Here is a 17505-nt window from a genome sequence, read left to right as displayed (position 1 = left end):
AGCGCAGTGATAAAAAAGCATAAAGGAATGCTCGTGGGAAATGAGCTCTCATCGTGTCATAGGCAACCGGTCACTTCTAGACGCCCCGGGCGGAATTCACTAAGCGCATTTAGGAGAAAACTTTGCCATAAGACCAAAAAAGCGTGTTCACCAAGCTAAAAGAGTTCATACGATCAGCAAGCTTGCAATGCCCGTCGCTGCAAACACGAGCGCTGTAGTGGAAAAGACCCGTGTATGTAGTGGTAGCCCAGGTGCGAACTTCAGTACTTGTGCCAATAGAAAGCGTAAGTCGAATCACAAAACATCAACAGCCGTCTAAGCTGCCTTTGTAAGAAAGAATTTCTACGATAGGGGGTAGCAGGCTTACGAACATAATTATGTCTATCTGCGCCGCTCGAGCAGACGTGATTAAGCGGTGGAACCCGTTGTTCCGGCCGATTGGCCAGAGCCACAATTGATAGCCAATGATGGCGCGTTTTTATGTATTTGATTGGTCATCTCAAAGTGCACTGAACAGTTTTAGTGCATAATTGCACTTGGCGTGTGCTGCAGCTAGGGGAAGGCAGTAACATTGATGTTTTGCTTCGAACTGAAGCTTAATGCAAGCAATAACGTGACTTTTCATACTCGTTGTGACAGTCTATTGGGTGGTAGCAAATTTAAGGGCGGTGTCCGCCGCTGAAAACTGTCCAGGTTGTCAATGACGTGATTTTAGCACTTCTACAGATATATATATATATATATATATATATATATATATATATATATATATATATATATATATATGCATCTAGTACGTTATCCCGCCACTATTAACACGGATACCCTTTTTCCTACTTTGCCACTCTTAATGCCACAGCGCTAATATGGATGCAGCAGTAAACAATAGTAGCCCCAATCCGAGAACGAGTACCAGGGGCGCTATAATTTAAGCTATTTCAAACTTTTTTGTTCCAACTCGGCAATCAGCTCTCCGTGATTGGCCAAAAACTTTTTTGAACAACTCCCACTGCACCTACCTGTCGCGCGACGTCACGAAAACCGCGATTGCTCACCATCTGGTACGACGTGAACACCCTGATTATCCATGACTTGACCGAACAAAAGAAAAACAGTTATTTCTGATTCAATGCCTTTTCGACATTAGCCCTCGGGTATAGGTAAAATGTTTTCGGGCTGCACCCACTTCACCTGCCTGTCACGCGACGTCACAAAAGCGCGAAAACTCACCGCGTCAAAGTGACGTGTACGCATTACAGATGCATTAATATGTCGAATAAAACTGAATTTTTTTCTGAATAGCCGCAGGCTGCCCCGTTACGAAAGAAATAAAAGATGGCTGCCGCCGATCGCTCAGGCACTGGCTACTCGCACTTACCGGAGAGCATGGGTTTACTTGCGTATAATAAAACTTTTGCGTGATCGTGCAAGGTTTTCGAGCACTTTCGGCATGTTTACGACCTCGCTCTGCCATCTCTACTTTGCTGAGGATGCGCTTTAGCGTCATTCTTAAGCTTTCGTTGCATGCCGCTGCGATTTCCGACCAGCCACCGCCAGCCAAGTAAGGGGAAGTGGACCAATCGAAGACGCCGGCACCACCGTCTACATCCAGTCATAGATGTTAAGTGCAGTGGCTCGGCCCCATCGAATTCATCTCCACTTGTGAGCCAATTAGACAAGACAAGCCGCTCAGTGTAGACAATTATATTCGATTTTCAAGCAAACAAAAGTGCCCTCCTATGAACGAGGAGAGCATTTGATTGGTCTCTTCAGACAACCCTGCGGGCGACCGACCAATGCTTGTGTCGGCGGTTACGCAAATTTGACGTCATGAGCTTGGACTACAGAGATTGGAATAGTTTTACGTCATAGGGCCCCTGCAGTGAAGCTGACACCAGGTTTATTTTTTTCCGCTTATTTTTTGCTTCAAGGAGTAACCTTGAGTTAGACTACTTAAAGTAAGGCAAAAAATAAGAGAGAGAGAGAGAGAGAGAGAGAGAGAGAGAGCGCGCTAGGATTCCCACAAATGGATTCCCCCCAGCGCCCGCGTGCAAAGATTTTTGCAAACTTTAGGTAGAGCAGGCAGCGTCTTCTTGGTGCAACTTTTGTAGTTACGCGGATGGTTCCAATCCTCCAACTTTAGAGCCAAGCTCACAGAGAAGGTGGTTGAAAAAAAGGGCGATGAAGAAAATCAACGAAAAGAAAGAATAAAAAAGCGCGCGTGCATTTACATTTGTAGCGAAGAGTTCAGTTTTCAGAAGCACCTGTCGTGCAAGTTTGCACTCCACTTGGACACACGTTGGTTTTGCTCGCAACTACGCGAACGCATGATTTCGTAAAAGATACAAAAGAAGGATGCCGGCGGCTGCACCCTTTCGAAAACAGTGACCGCCAAGGGCAACGGGGTGGGGAGGGCGCACGAAAGGATTCTGGGTTTTCTGTGGCGAAGTGATGAACCCGGGATCGGCTATACTGTGGCCCTCTTCGAAGCGCGCCCCTGCAGAGAATGTCGCTCTACGCCTTGCTCAAAACTGGCGAACCAAAAATGAACAAGATGACGAATGAAGAGAAGGAGACGGACTCTTGAGCTCAGCCTGGCTGCAGAGGATCCGAATATAGAAAAGTTGCGGAACTTCAAGGTGCCCTACAAGAAGACCTAACTTAGAGAAACTGCTCTAGCCAACATATTAATTTTTTTTCTTTCAATTTCTGTCCTGCCGACGCCTTTTCTTTTGTGTTCTAACATAGAAACTTTACTGTAGGCAATATTGCATGAGAAGTCCAGTGCTTGGCGAGTTGTGTGCGAAGAATAAAAAAAAAACAAGTTAATAAAAAATTCATTTCTGATTGTAATAAGGCCTGGTGGTCGGCTGGAAGACCTAGTGAAATGTCATGCGGCTCTGAACTTGGTATAAGCTGGTCTTCTGAAACGAAAATGATTGTGTTTTTGCAGAAGCTTTAGGACAAGCCTTGGAATGCTCATATGTGTATAGGCACAAAGAAAAATATAAATGAAGAGAAAGAACTCGGGTATTGTGGGATGCGCCGCGCTGTGCCGCTCAGTATAGCATAAGAGATATACCTATGAACAGGCATTCACCAATGAACGCTGCTTATAAGTGTACCACAAGAAATTGGCCTATGGTGAATATTTAAGTGAATGCAACTGTTTACGTGTCGATGCTTATATATAATGCAAGGCTGCTTTCAGCGCTTTATGACGGCGAGCTATAGTGTTATTTCTGTGTACAAAGCTCAACAGAACGCAGATGTTTTCTGTCGGCGGCAGCACTCCGGATATTGGAAATTGCTCTTCAACAAGGCTCGTTTTAGGATTGCGGTGCACATTTTAAATATCAAAGGCCCATTAGCGCATGCGAATTATCTCCGCAAGGAGAAAATGGTGAAATCCGTCACGTACCCTTATACCGCCTGTTTTTCTTTAGTTCAGACAGATTAAAAAAAAAAAGAACGTCCTGTCTGCGGGTAGTGTTCTTTTTCTTGTTCAAGTGCATTTATAGAAGAAGCGGAGATCACTTGTGTGAGAAATAAGGATGTCCAGGTAGTTAATGAAAATGTTCTCTAATTACCGTTTTAATTAATCGCATCACGGCACAAACTGTAGTTCTGAAATTGAAGCCGTGCAGTAGTGAAGTCCTGCTTGCTCAGCGGAATTCCGTAAGACTTGCGCCACATTCGAGATATCCGGCCTTAAGGTGTGCTACGAAATACATAGGCGTTTCACCATACAGTTTCCCAAAACTTTGTGTTTAGCACTCCGGTATTTAGTTTAACGCGAAAGCACATCTAGGAAATATCTGGTGTGCACGTCTCAAAAGTGTACTTGTTATACAATTTCTCCTTAGCAGATATGAATTCGATACTGTTATTCTTCAATTTCGCAATTGTAACATGTGCTGTGAAGAGAATAAGTGAACAGTTATTTAGTGAACCTTTCTAATTAGGCATAACGTTAAGAGACAGGAAGAGAGCGATGTGATCAGAGAGCAAACAGGGATAGCCGATATTCTAATTGACATTAAGACAAAGAAATGGAGCTAGCTGCGCAAGTCATGCAGTGCGTAGGTTAGATAACCGGTGGACCATTAGGGTTATAGAATGGGTGCCAAGTGAAGGGAAGCGTAGTCGAGGACGGCAGATGGCTAGGTGGGGCGACGAAATTAAGAAATTTTCAGGCGCTAGTAGTTGGAATCGGTTGGCGCAGGACAGAGGTAATTGTAGATCGCACAGAGACGTCTTCGTCCTGCAGCGGACATAAAAGATGATGATGATGATGATGATGATGATGATGATGATGATGATGATTAATTAGCGACTTGGACATTGTTATTTCTCGCGTAAGTAACGTCAGCATCTTAAGATAATCTTTCTGAACAGACCGAACTGCGCTATATATTACTGCATTCGATTTTAAAAAATATGTCAAGAACAAAAAATTAAAGAAAAGCTGTGTACAGTAACATAGTAAATATACCTTAAATACTATTACCAAGGGACCTTAGAAAGAGCACAAAAAAACGTTTCGATAGTTCACGCATGTTGCTTCAAACGCCTCTACACGACCTGGTTGCTAAGCACGAGGTCGCAGGATCGAATCCCGGCCATGGCGGCCGCATTTCGGTGGGGGTGAAATGCGAAAACAGCCGTGTACTTACATTTAGGTGCACTTTAAAGCACCCCAGCTGGTCAAAATTTCCGGAGTCCCCCACTACGGCGTGCCTCATAATCACACCGTGGTTTTGGCGCGTAAACCCCCCCCCCCAATTTAATTTCTTTAACGCCTCTAACTTTTCGTCTATGATGCACATATATTTTCCCGAAAATTTTATAGTAAGGTAATTATGTAGTGCAATGGCTTTGCACCTTGAATGCAGCACTAAAATTTAGTATACATAACGCCGTTATCAGGAATTTCATTTACTAAGCTTTGGTGCCACTCCTGATAGCGACAACTAATCGCGAATGGGGCTTGCCGACGAGAATTTTTGCATATACAGGCCATGTTTCTCCAACCGAGATGTCAAACGTTTGTCACTTTTGAACACTGACATACTCCACAACGCGTAGATTGCGCAATGACTCAGAGGTTCTAATCATAACGTCGCGAAACTGGACCGTGGCTCCCACTGCTAAGCGTTGAGTTACGAAAGTACACAGATAATATAAACGTCGCTGCTCGTTCATATTTGCGTGCCCACTTCGTCTTACGGACCATCAAGCAGCTGTACTACATGTGACGTCGAGGCAAAGATGCCTCGTGCGGCTTGTGCTACAAAGGCGGTGCACGAGTTCGATGCTGTGACGTTTCTTAGCAAGGTTCAACAAGAAATTCACTATGTCCACAAGACAGCGTTCCTTTAAGTACCGCTGCCTTTACTGTCTTCGTATCCTGGGACGCAGGGAGAGAGAGAGAGAGCAAATGATAAAGGAAAGATAGGGAGGTTAACCAGGACTGAGCCCGGTTGGCTACCCTACACTGGGGAAAGGGAAAAGGGGACGGAAAGATTAAAAGAAGAAAAGAAAGTCTACTGGGTATATCGTTCGGTCACTCAGTCCAGATCACAGACGCTGATTCAATCCAGTAGCCTTCAAATATCGCAGCAAAGCTTTTGTGGCCTTTTGTAGCTGCGATATGCGAGGCCATGGTCCCAAGATCTTCTTCAAGGTGAACGGTGAACGGAATCTAGCTGATTGAGAGCTGTGCAGAGGTCATGTCTTTCGTTTTGAAAAGATGGGCAGTAGCACAGTAGATGTTCTATAGTTTCCTCGGTACCGCAGGCATTACAGTCGGTGCTATCAGTCATTCCAATCAAAAACGTATATGCATTGGTGAATGCGACGCCCAAGCGTAAGCGGCACAGCATTGTTTCCTAATTTCGCAGAAGCCCTGGTAACAGCCGCAGTTGCATAGAGGGGTCGAGGGAATGCAATCGTTCATGGGTGAATTCAGGTGTGTGCCACTTCTCTAATGTCATACGGTGTGCTACCTTGCTTAGGTGTTGGGCTGCGTCGGTCCGCGATAAAGGTACAGAAACAAGGGTTGCTCCTTCGTGTGCTTTCCTAGCAGCTTCGTTAGCGAGGTCGTTGCCGGAGATACCGCAATGGGCCAGGCAGCCACTGAAACACGACGTCATGTCCTTTCGCTATCATACGATGGTGCATTTCTCGTATCTCCGACACTAGTTGTTCACACGACCCGCGACGAAGAGATGACGCAGGAATTAATGTAACACACGACCAGCTGCGCTAAGTCAGTGTGATATTCACGCTAGATCATAGACCGAGGAGAGAACAACTAGGCTTCAATTTTGAACGCAGAAGGCGTAGAACGCGTTCACTAGTTTTTTTTTATTTAATGTTTACTGAGTCACGTTTATGTGCTACGTCATGTCACCTGTGCTGCGTCATGTTTATGTGCATTCTTTTTTTCTGCTTATACTTTAAAATCTCTTTAGAGTTGTTATATCGTATGTATATCATCTTCAATTCCCTTTACCCTTATGCCCTCGAACAAGGCAGCCAGACCCTTTTACCACGGCTAAGCTCCCTATGCTTCCCTCCCTTCTTCCACCTTCGCTATTAGTAGGAGTACTTTTGGCTGTTTGACATTGCGCCGATTGGCAAACCAGACAAACTGAAAACACGTGCAGCCATCTACGATTCCTTCAAACTGACGATTCTTGCACCGAGTCCCCAAAATAATTTATTTCGATTATTATAAGCAACGGTATATCTGGCGTCACACTCGCACAATGCAGGAACAAGACCGATACCACTGGTTTTCACCCGAATTATTCTTAGGCTATGCACCGCCATCTTGCTAGTAGTCCTCTCACACATCTGCATCGGCTACACGCTTTAGTTAGCCGTGGTCGTTGTTACAGTCCCTTCGCAAGATCTCCGGAAAAGTGGCAACGGCTGTGAGATGTAGTATGAACTTCTGTCAGTCAATACAACATGATTGTACTATTAAGAAGTTTGTAAAAAGAACGCGATAAGGCATGCTGTGATGTTATACTGTGATAAGTTGTACTGTTCGTATTTTTCAATATAGAAAATATGAACAAATATTTTGCGCTCACTCAGACATTGATTTTGCTCAGATGACGCATAAGGATCGCATTAAAAAAATGTGCATGCGCTTCAAAAAAAAAAATGTAAAGCACAGGATATTTTGTCTGTCCAGCAACCGCACAGAAAAAAAATCGAAGCACCGTCGTAAGCACATCTCGCTATTGCAACAGCGAGCTTCAATACGTTGATTTGGAGTTTCGCTGCTTGTCGAGTACGAACCATCCAGACCACGATTACACGAGTTTAATTGAAGAATGTAGACCGAAAAATGCTGTCTTTGTGATAAGTCTGAGGGAGGACAGAGCAGCAGTAAGCACTGAAGCTTTTAATATTGTTAGAAGAAAAATACAGGCCCTGCAATTCTGCATGCACACCGCATGGAACGAGCGCACGAGCATCAAGTGCTAGCGAGATGCGCGAAGTCAACAAAATATTTCGCCAGTTTCATTTTTCAATAAACTGATGACCGCTCTACGGATAGCACTGCATAGTAACTTCGTTTCTATACATTTAGAAACAGGCAAGAAAAAGCGCAAAACGAAGCACTTATCCTGTCCTCCTTCCGCGACCTGGTGATATTCCGGCTTCATTCTAACTGTTGTTTTTGAGTGTGAAAGTCGCAAAATCCAATGATTTTTACTCTTATTATAGCTAAAGCATCCTGGCACGCAGTACGTAAACTCAATCATCGCTGAGTTTTAATGACGGTCGATTCACTCGATAAGAAACGTTCGATGTCCAGCTGAAATGCCGATACGAAGACGGCGAAAGCCGATGCTAGCGGCGACTGGGACTACTGGCACAACGATACATTGAGCGGTGCTGTCTTAGGGGTAGTGTACTGAAACTGCTTGTTATATCGGTCTGTTGGATTATCGAGCTTCTCAAGCTATTCAAAACATGTGATTCTATTTCCTGTTTCAAGCCTTGCTCAACCGGACGCGCCAATAAGGCTGCTTCTACGCGCAAGGATCAAACACTCCGTATGATAATATTGTTAACAGTTTAGCGGTCCGTAAAAAATGCGCTGAGTTCCATGACATGGTACCCGATTTAATTTTCATATAATGGGCACACATCCTGAGGACATAGAGAACGACGCTGCGTATTTTGCAAGGATTACTTTATTTTCACATATTTTCGCAATTCGTCATTGGCTTTCACGGGGCCACGCATCTGATAGCTGAAAGATAAATGTATTTCAGACAAAATTATCGACCACGTTACATGCCATGGAATAGATAATTGTAGAGGTAACGCTCAAGAGACGGGAAGACAGCGGTAAGGATTAACGAGCAAACTCATGTAGCTGATATTATAGTTGAGATTAAGATGAGTAACTGGAAGTCGGGAGGTTATATACTGCGTATAGCATACTGCAATAACAAAGCGAATGCCAAGAAAGCGTCGAGGATGGCACGGCATTAGGTTATGCGATGAGACAAAGAAATGTACAGGTTGTTCCCTTAAATATTGTTACGATGATATTACCTCCTTCTGGCTGCGAGGGCTGGTAACGTCGGCATTCCAAATTAGTCCGTTTCGAAAGTGGACTGCCACGAATGGCAATTAACACAGTCGTGAGCAATCATGCCTGTAAACTATATAGTGTAAGAGATAGAGGGGAATATAAGGAAGCCAGGGATGTTAACCAGTCAAGAGTAGTGTAAAGGACCGTAACAGAGAACGTCCTCAAGTGTCTGCTCGCGACCACCGCCGCCACACGTTTACGTAGCCCCGTTGTGGGCCATTCAATGAAGGCCAAAACTACATTAAGGTTACTGTTATCCACAGTCGACCAAACAAGCTTGCCTCATGTCGAAAGAGTTAGTAAAGTCTGCGCTGACCGAGCATCATCATCGGCGTGCTTGTGAACACTAGCGTTGAGATTAGGATGGTCAGGGTTGAGGCCCTCCAGCGAAGATGGCGGCGACGCCCTGTTTGAAAACTCGGACCCGTCCACAGCAAGCGACATAGAATTGCTGCCACAACAGCAGCCAGACAGAATATAGAGCGGTTGGAACATTGGCCTAACCACAAACGGTACGGATAGCACGCGTAATATATTCGTGGGCAACTTTCAGTCGTTATGCAGCCAAAGCTATAGCTCCGAAGCACACTTGTGGGATCCTTGCTGGACATAACCGCGTGATAACCGCAAATTGTAATTTCATATCACTGCTATTAGTATTATTGGGAAAAATTTACGCTAGCGTTTGCGTTTGATATGACGGAAATATAAAGTTTCAGAAATAAAGCGCATAATCTCATGTAAGATCCGCAGGGGGTGTAGTGGCACCTTCCGCCTAGTCATGAATTCGCCGTAATACATGGGCTCCGTATCACCATCACAAGACATGGATAAAGACGCGGGCCTTCGTTGTCTCAAACGTATGTTTGAGTCTGTGTGGTGAGACGCAGTTTTTTTTAAGTCCTTCCCGTGATTTTAGGGGTCTCTAAACCTCGTGGGAATCCTTTCTCTGAGAACTTCGTGTCACAAAGAAAGCACATTCAAATATTTGTTGTTTTAAGACAACGGAGATCAAAGACACATTGTGTAATATATTCGACCTTGCTGCCTCTTGTGTTATTCTGCTAGATACTGTGTGAAATATAGGAGCCAATATCATCCGAAAATTTTTCTTAAAAGCTTTGCTTCTCAGCCACAGTGGCGCTATATACGAGAAAAGAGAAAGTGAGACATATCAAACCGGTAAGAGCTACTTGACGATCTAATTAATGCCAGTACAAAATGACCGCCCTAAACATTTGCCTGCATAGCCACAGAATGATGTGCACGAGTACAGCCGCCTTCGACCGGTGCATCACGTGTTGTCATGCCATTGTTGGCTCGTGGTTGCTTTTTTGAAAGACTGGTCACCAAGGGTCCGGGTTCGGACCATATTTATAGGGTATGCGGTAGGGGTGATTGGCGGTGAGCTCGGCATTCTAAACCACACAATGGTTTAGAATGCGAACGCATGCTGCATGGTAAATGCGAAGCAGAGCAGCCTTGATACACCACCAAGAATGACTTGGAATGCAGTCACCCACTAACTCGGAAACATGATACAAGTATGCGTCGATACGCATTGATGACACAGCAGCAGAAAAAGCCCGTGTCGTTTACGGGTGCGAATAAGTACTTTGAGATACACTTCCTGCAAGGAGATTTCGTTTTGGTGCTTACCATATGCGACAGGCTCTGGTTTCTGCCGGACTTGCCTGGGGGGTTGCAGCGCGCCATCAGGCTAAGCGAGGCAGTTACCGGCGAAAGCATGTCCAGCTTCGTCATTAGTCTATGTACTTTCAAACTGTCGCTAAACAAGGACCCCCCCCCCCCCCAGCCTATACTACTATATACTTCCCTACCACCGCTCAACAATGACAACAAATCAAGATTTGCTCGAACCGATTCCACAGCCTTCGGGGTCCGCATATTCTTGTTTTCTATGGTCAGATTCAATACTCGGAGGAATTTCAGAGCCTCGAAAATTTTGTTGTAAATACCAAATGCATTGTTACCTTCGTTCATCTACTAACTATTGTGATATCGCCCTGTCGTCTGCTGCAAACAGGCTATTCATTGATGTTTGGTTTGTTATAATGTGCTGTCCAAACGGGTGATTCATACATTTCTCCGCTTCTTGTGTCAACACTGAGCTTACCTGTGTTTTCAATCAGCTCTTCTGCCGAAGGCAACGCAACACCACTGAAGAAAACCCCATAGAAACGGTAGTTTTAGAGAACTCAAGAAATGGAGTGGGAGAAAGACACGCAACGCTTGATCCCTCCGGAGTCAGTACTGTGGACAAGTCCGGCCATTTCAGCTTGTAAGTAAACAGAAGAAGCCCAGGCGTGACAGCAAATACGTGCTTTGTTCGAACTAGAAGGAGTTTGTTCAGTGGCCGGGGCAAACAAAGTGTCAAGGAGCTTCTCAGTTAGGGAACATTAAACATCGAGCTAGGCTGAGTGACAAAACATAGAAGTCAAGCAGTAAAAACTTATTTGTCTTTCAGGGTGGAAGTAGTATTAAGTAGAGTAAAGAATAATGAGGCTGCGTCGACAAAGGCAGATCCCACACTGCGGTTAACTCTTCTTGTGTAGCTTATTTCTCTCCCGAGCTAGCTGTTTCATGTCAAATAAGTTCCCGTCTATAATTTCAAATTTTTCTTTTACCCTTTAGTGCAATAGCGTCGCGGTCGAGACAGCTCGAGGCAATGCACACTATTTGCTTCCCTTCGGTCCTGTCAAAGCTCTTGCCAAGCATTACCCTTCGGTATTGCTTTGCAAATTTTGGGCTATTATTTTATCACTAACGCAAGACTTTACAGTCGAGAATAACAGGCGATGCTTCATTTACCGAACAAACAAAATACAACGGATAGGGAGAAAGTGAGAGACACCGAGGAAAGGGGAAAGGCAGGGAGGTTAACCAGATGGGAAGATCCTGTTTGCTACCCTACGCTGGAGAGAGAGGGCAGGGGGAGGTAAAGTGATAGCAAAGTAGAGATAAAGAAAGAAAGGAGCATATACATACAATCACAGTCGGTCACTGTCACCGCATACTGTCACCGCATAGCACAGTAGCACTTGCAGCACTATAAACATCTGTTCAGGCTACAGCCGCTTGTCCAATTCTGTTGCCTTTAAAAACTGCAACAGTGCCCTCGTCACCCTCCGCTGTGATGGCTTGTGATGGCGACACTTTAAAATAAGTTTCTCTGCTAGAGGTCTTCGGTCCAAGTGCGCTATCGCGATCGCCTCTGTAAACTGCAGCGAGGACAGTCACAGAGAAGGTGTTGAAGAGTCTCCTCGCTACCACAGTCATCACACGAGGCGTCGTCGGCCCATCCGATTCGGAAAGCAAAAGACTTAGTGAAGGTCACCTCTGGCCATATTCGACAAAGCATGGTGGATTCGCGATGGCAGTGTCCAGCTGGAATGCAAACGCGTAAAGGAGGATACTTTTTTGTTATGGTTGCCTGTATCGCAATTATTTGGGCTTTCCTTCTTGCCAGCAGACTTACGCCGTCTATTCAAAGCAGTGTTCAATATAATCCTATCGTGAGACTCCGGTGTGCAATCAATACGTTGCCTACATCGGGACAAATAACAAGCGAAAAAAAATGTCCTAGTTCGGAAGAAAAAAAGAATCTAGCGCATATTTACGCTCCACTTGTTTTGTTATGCTAAACAAAACGTGTTAAAACATGTGAGATGATGATCTCACTATAACAACTATTCATAATAGTGCTCAAGCGCAGATCGCTATAGTGTATGGTGCTTATTAGGCTATCGTCTATAAAACATTCGCAAACTAAAAATAGTTCACGGAACTATAGTTTACGGAACTAATAGTTTACGGAATAGTAAACAAAGTTTGTTAGCTGCCAAGTACACCCAACGAGTTAATTTAATTGTATGGGTGCACTAAATGTACGAGATTCAGTGCGCAACTACCACATTCCTACTGTAATATACTTTAGTGCATTCACCACAATGAATAGCAACCATCATTGCAAATTATCGCTTTCGCTACAGTGTTAATCTTTTGCGCAGCAGGCTGTTTTGCGTGTTCTAAATTAGACCTAACAAATTGATCAGTACTCGCGTCTTTGCTCACCATGTGCCCATGCAATTGCGACGTTCTGTCCTGGCATGTGCCGCGAAGATTGTTCCCGCAGACACCCTAAAAATATGCAGTTTTCTCGAACCATTTGCACTTAGAACAGCCGTTCAGCACCTTTCCCGGCTCCAGTTTTACAGCCTTGCTTTAATGCAACATTTTCGAGCATCGTATACCCTCTACTACCGCTCACCTCTTCCATCTGATTCACTATAAACAACTAGTTTCCGCAACCAATTAAGTTTGCAGTTGTGACTTGTCCTTTCGCACTTGTTTCCAACCTTTCTTGTCCTTTTGTCTGCCAACCACAGTTTCTTGTGTCAAGATGTACGGCCAGCGCGAATGAGCTATTCTTTGTTCCCCACGTCCCCATCGAAAAAGGGTTGAAAGTCGATACGACCAACCACGTAAACTTCCGTGCACGCGCTGCGGTAGCCCAGTGGCTACGCGGTTCCGCTGCTGAGCTCGAGGGTACAATCCCGGTCGCGTCGGCCGCACTCAAACGGGGGCGAATTACAAATACGCCTGTTTAAATTTATTTGCACGTTAAAAAGCCCAAAATGATCAAAATAATGTGAAGTCCCTCACTGCGTTGTGCCTAATAATCAGATCATGGTCTTGGCACGTGAAACCTCGCAATATAATTAATTCTAACCTCCCATGCCATGGTGACTGCAAAATAGCACGGCTTCAGCTATCTATATGTTATGTGACTTGCATGAATTCACGCTATTTACATAGTAAAATGTGATGCTGGTACATTCTAGTGCGAACTGTCAGTTGGTCTAGGAAATGGGCCCATGGTGTTTTTATTTGTTCTGCTTTGCCGCAGGTGCGATCTCAGAAGAAAGGACTGCGGAGCACGTACCATACAATGGAATCGAAAAAACTATCGTACGTTTCTAGTTGAGTTTTTTTTAACCAGCGCGCACAGTCACCTGGCGCAAGTGAATGGATGAGTTAGGTAAGTAAAGTACTTCACTTCCTTTAGTCTATATAGGAGCAATGGGTTAAACTCAGGGCATATACAGATGAAACGTGTAATTTGTTGGCTCGGGCAATGTGGGTTGAAGTGTTGGTGATTGCTGAATAAAATTATAGGTCAAGTATTATCTGTTCGCACAAAGCCGAACTAAGGTAGCGGTATTGCGGTGCACAAGTTTTGTTTTATACGAACAGATAATACTCGAATTGCTCTTCATTATCCATGTCAAAATCTACCCGAAATGATCAAATTGAATTACTTCGCGAAATTGGTTTTCCGCACGGTTGTTTGGAGTGAAGACTGTGCATGGTGCAGAGTGTGCAGAGCCTTAGGGTATACTTTTGTAACCTCAATGAAATTCCTCTAGTTCTTCAGCTGTGATGGTGTTCTTGCTACATTCCAGGTGTACCGAGTATTCTTAAAATCGCGTGGAGTCTGTGCTCGTATCTACGAATCGGGAGTTATAGTGGTTGCTTGGAGTAATGTAATAACGGAATCAAGAAATCAAGAATCAAGAAATCAGGAATTCGTTGTTTCTTTGTTTAGATGTATCAAGTCTATGAAATGTTACCAATAAAATTAGCATTTCAAACTATTTTTACCGACCGTTTAAGGGGGAATAGATCACAGCGTATAAACTTCATCAAGCAGTCAAATGCGAGATAAAAATTGGAACTCATATTTGGGCACAAGGTTCGTGGTTTGGTAAGACCCTGGTAATGTCCATATGCACGGTAGTACCTGGGAACTTAATTTTTTTCTGATAAGTTTTTCTGAGAACACATATTTTATAGTGGCAGCACACTGCCCTTTAAAGAACAACCAAAACACAGAATAACCAAACGCTCCGTAAGTAAGGAATATCTGAGCATAGCCACAAAATACTAGCCATATGGAAGTCAGTTTGAATTTCATTAGCTATGAAGGGAAAAAGTGAAAGAAAGAAAGAGAACAGTAATTAGCGTACAGAGAGAAGGTACAGACTACTACGTAGGGCCATTGCGCATGACATTTTGCAAACGTCACTATAGTACCTATCTGACGTGTCTTTCCTCGAGTAATACAGGTTCCTGTTCTGTTCAACATTTGAAGTTGGGCAAAGTATTTTATCTGTCACTGCAATACTTCCAAATTCCAAAATATTTATGGTGGTTTGTTATACTCCTTCATCATCACTGGTATTTGCCATTGGCTGGCCATTTTCGCTAGTACTATGTCCAACATCATCAATCGGTGTCAGCTACTCTTACAAACAATTTCGGCGCAAGAACGTGCTATGCTCGCGTACTGTATGGTTTAAATGCCAGCCTACATGACGTAATCAGGCGTAGAAAAGAGCTGCCTGGTGCATTGTGCGCATCTTATAATGAGTAAAATAGGCTTTGTTTCGCACATCTTATTTTTTTTTTCAGAGTGTTTAAAAGAGCACAGACCAATAGTTTCGAGAATATAATACACTGCGTATAATTCCGACACATGCACACGCTTCGCTGAGCGAGTTTTCGCATAAGGAAGCGATTACTATTTATTTTACAACCCCGCCAATAGAGGCGCATTCGCAAAAAGGTGAGAGCGAGTGGGTCTGTTGCAGTAGACCCGTCTGCGCCATCTAAAATGCAAATAAAACGTGGTGACATTTTTCAGCGGTGTCAAGAAGCGCTAACGTTATTTTCGCTGATTTTTGCATGCAGCGTACTGATGCAACAGGTACGACGAAAACCGTTGAATAACGGGCACAAATAGTAATTCTGCACACGCTTACACTTATCTTTCTTTGCAGCCTCACGCTGCATAGTTTCAAAATAGTGTTCAAGGTGTAAGCCGACACTTTTCCGCTCCCGATCCGAGCATAACGTCATCGCAGAAGGCGCCCATTGGGTGTCACTGGGCACAGCATACTGCTCCCTAGAGAGAAAAAAAAATGAAGAAAGGAAACTTGTGCTTTTCGTTTGTGCGCTATTATTTTGGTGATTACAAAGCAACTGAAGCCATCCTACGCTAAAGCGCTGCGGCTATCTTTTCCAGGCATTACACGCGAACTGATGACATTTTCGCTCTCGTTATTTTGGCACTGTGTAAAAAGGGCGGCGGCTCTCTCCGTTCCGTTGCTTTGCACGTGATGCACTTGGCGCGGAACGGTTATGGTCGGGGGGCGTGCGCCACGGGTCGGCAGTACACGAGTAACAGCTTCGAGGGGTGTAGTTTCTAGGGCTTACCCGTGCGAGCTAAAACGTTAACATCGGCAATCCAAGAAGTTCTGTAATGAAAACTTTGTCTAAGACGAAAATAATATCATGTGCTCTAAAGTTTTTGGCTGAAATTAGCGTCATGTATCCTAAGATTTTGAAACATTGTTAGGGACAAGGATAAACCCTGACATATTTTCGCACAACAAGAAAACATCCCACTGACATTGTACATTGTTCACTTATGTTATTTGGGTTTCTGACGCTGACGTAAGATTATGGAAGAAACAGGTGCTATTAGGAAGCTACACTTTCTGGCGTAAGTAAACTAATGCCGAACCCGATACATCATATAGAAGCAGTGAATGCTTAATTAGAGACTTACTCTTCATTCGATGCTCTTCATCTCGCAGAATTTTTTGAACAAATGTCTCGCTATGAAACCGGAAAATAAGTAAAAAAAGCAAATAGAGCGACAGACTTGTTTCGCTGCAGCTTACTTATTTATCGGTCGAGCCAATTCACCCGGAAATATTACTAGTGCATTACAAATGAACACAAAAACACTGCCATAGATATTAGCGCCCATCGCAGTCAACTGATTGATTATCTTGATAATTTGAGGCTTACTCACATATTGGTCGAGTCGGTTCTCATGGAAACATTACCAAGGTGTTAAAATCAACCCAGAAACGTTACTATAGACATGCGCGCCTACCGCAGTCGGTTTATTTATTACCTTAAATATTTAAGGCCTACTTACTTATTTGTCCAGTCGTCTGTTGACATGGAAGCAATGCCAAGGCAATACAAATCGACACAGAAACATTGTCATAGATATTCGTGCCCACCATGATCGGTTTATTTATTACTTTGAGAAGTTCAGGCTTCTAATTAAAAGCCGATGGAACTTCTCGTAATTGGCTATCTCGGGAATCGTGCAAACCAAAATTTACAGTCATGAGGACCACAGATTCAGCGTATAATTTCAAGTAAGCGAGAAGTGCGAACGTGGATGGAGATCTCGGTTGCCCACGCTTAGGGTGCGCTGCTCCTCCCATACAACGTGGCATACGAGCACTCAGCTCGGCCATTGATGCAGCAGCTCCAGTTCCGCTACGCAGACGCAAGCAGTCGTGCGAGTCTAACGAGGCGCTGTCGTCGCGCTTTGTTATTTGTTGCTTGCTAAATTTTCAAGCTTTTAATACTCTTTGGTGCCTTTTCTTTACATCTACTGCACGAAATGACTCCGTCCGTTTTGGCTTGCGCGACACGAAATCAAGAGCGGTTGTTGTATGTTGCCATACTGATTTGCAAGCGCCAGAAGCTTTGAGAGTACGCGGTCGAAAGCTGAGCCGTCATCGAAATGATATCTCAGCGTCGAGTTCTGTGATGTTCGCGTCCCCCGAAACGGAATCGAGAAACAAAATAACTTTGAAAAAAAAAAACGCGTGACGAACCACCTCGCACTTTTATATGCCTGCAACTTAATGCTGCCGCTGTTTGAGAATTTTCTCGTTGCAAAAGGAAGGCGACGCCGGTCAAGGCTGTTACACGAAATGTCTGCTTTTTTTTCTGACAGTGAAGAAAGCTGGTGTCCCCACGCGGTG

The sequence above is a fragment of the Dermacentor variabilis genome, chromosome 1 (assembly GCF_050947875.1).
Source record: "Dermacentor variabilis isolate Ectoservices chromosome 1, ASM5094787v1, whole genome shotgun sequence".
NCBI classification, from domain to species: Eukaryota; Metazoa; Arthropoda; class Arachnida; order Ixodida; family Ixodidae; genus Dermacentor; species Dermacentor variabilis.
Note: the sequence above shows the minus strand (reverse complement) of the source record.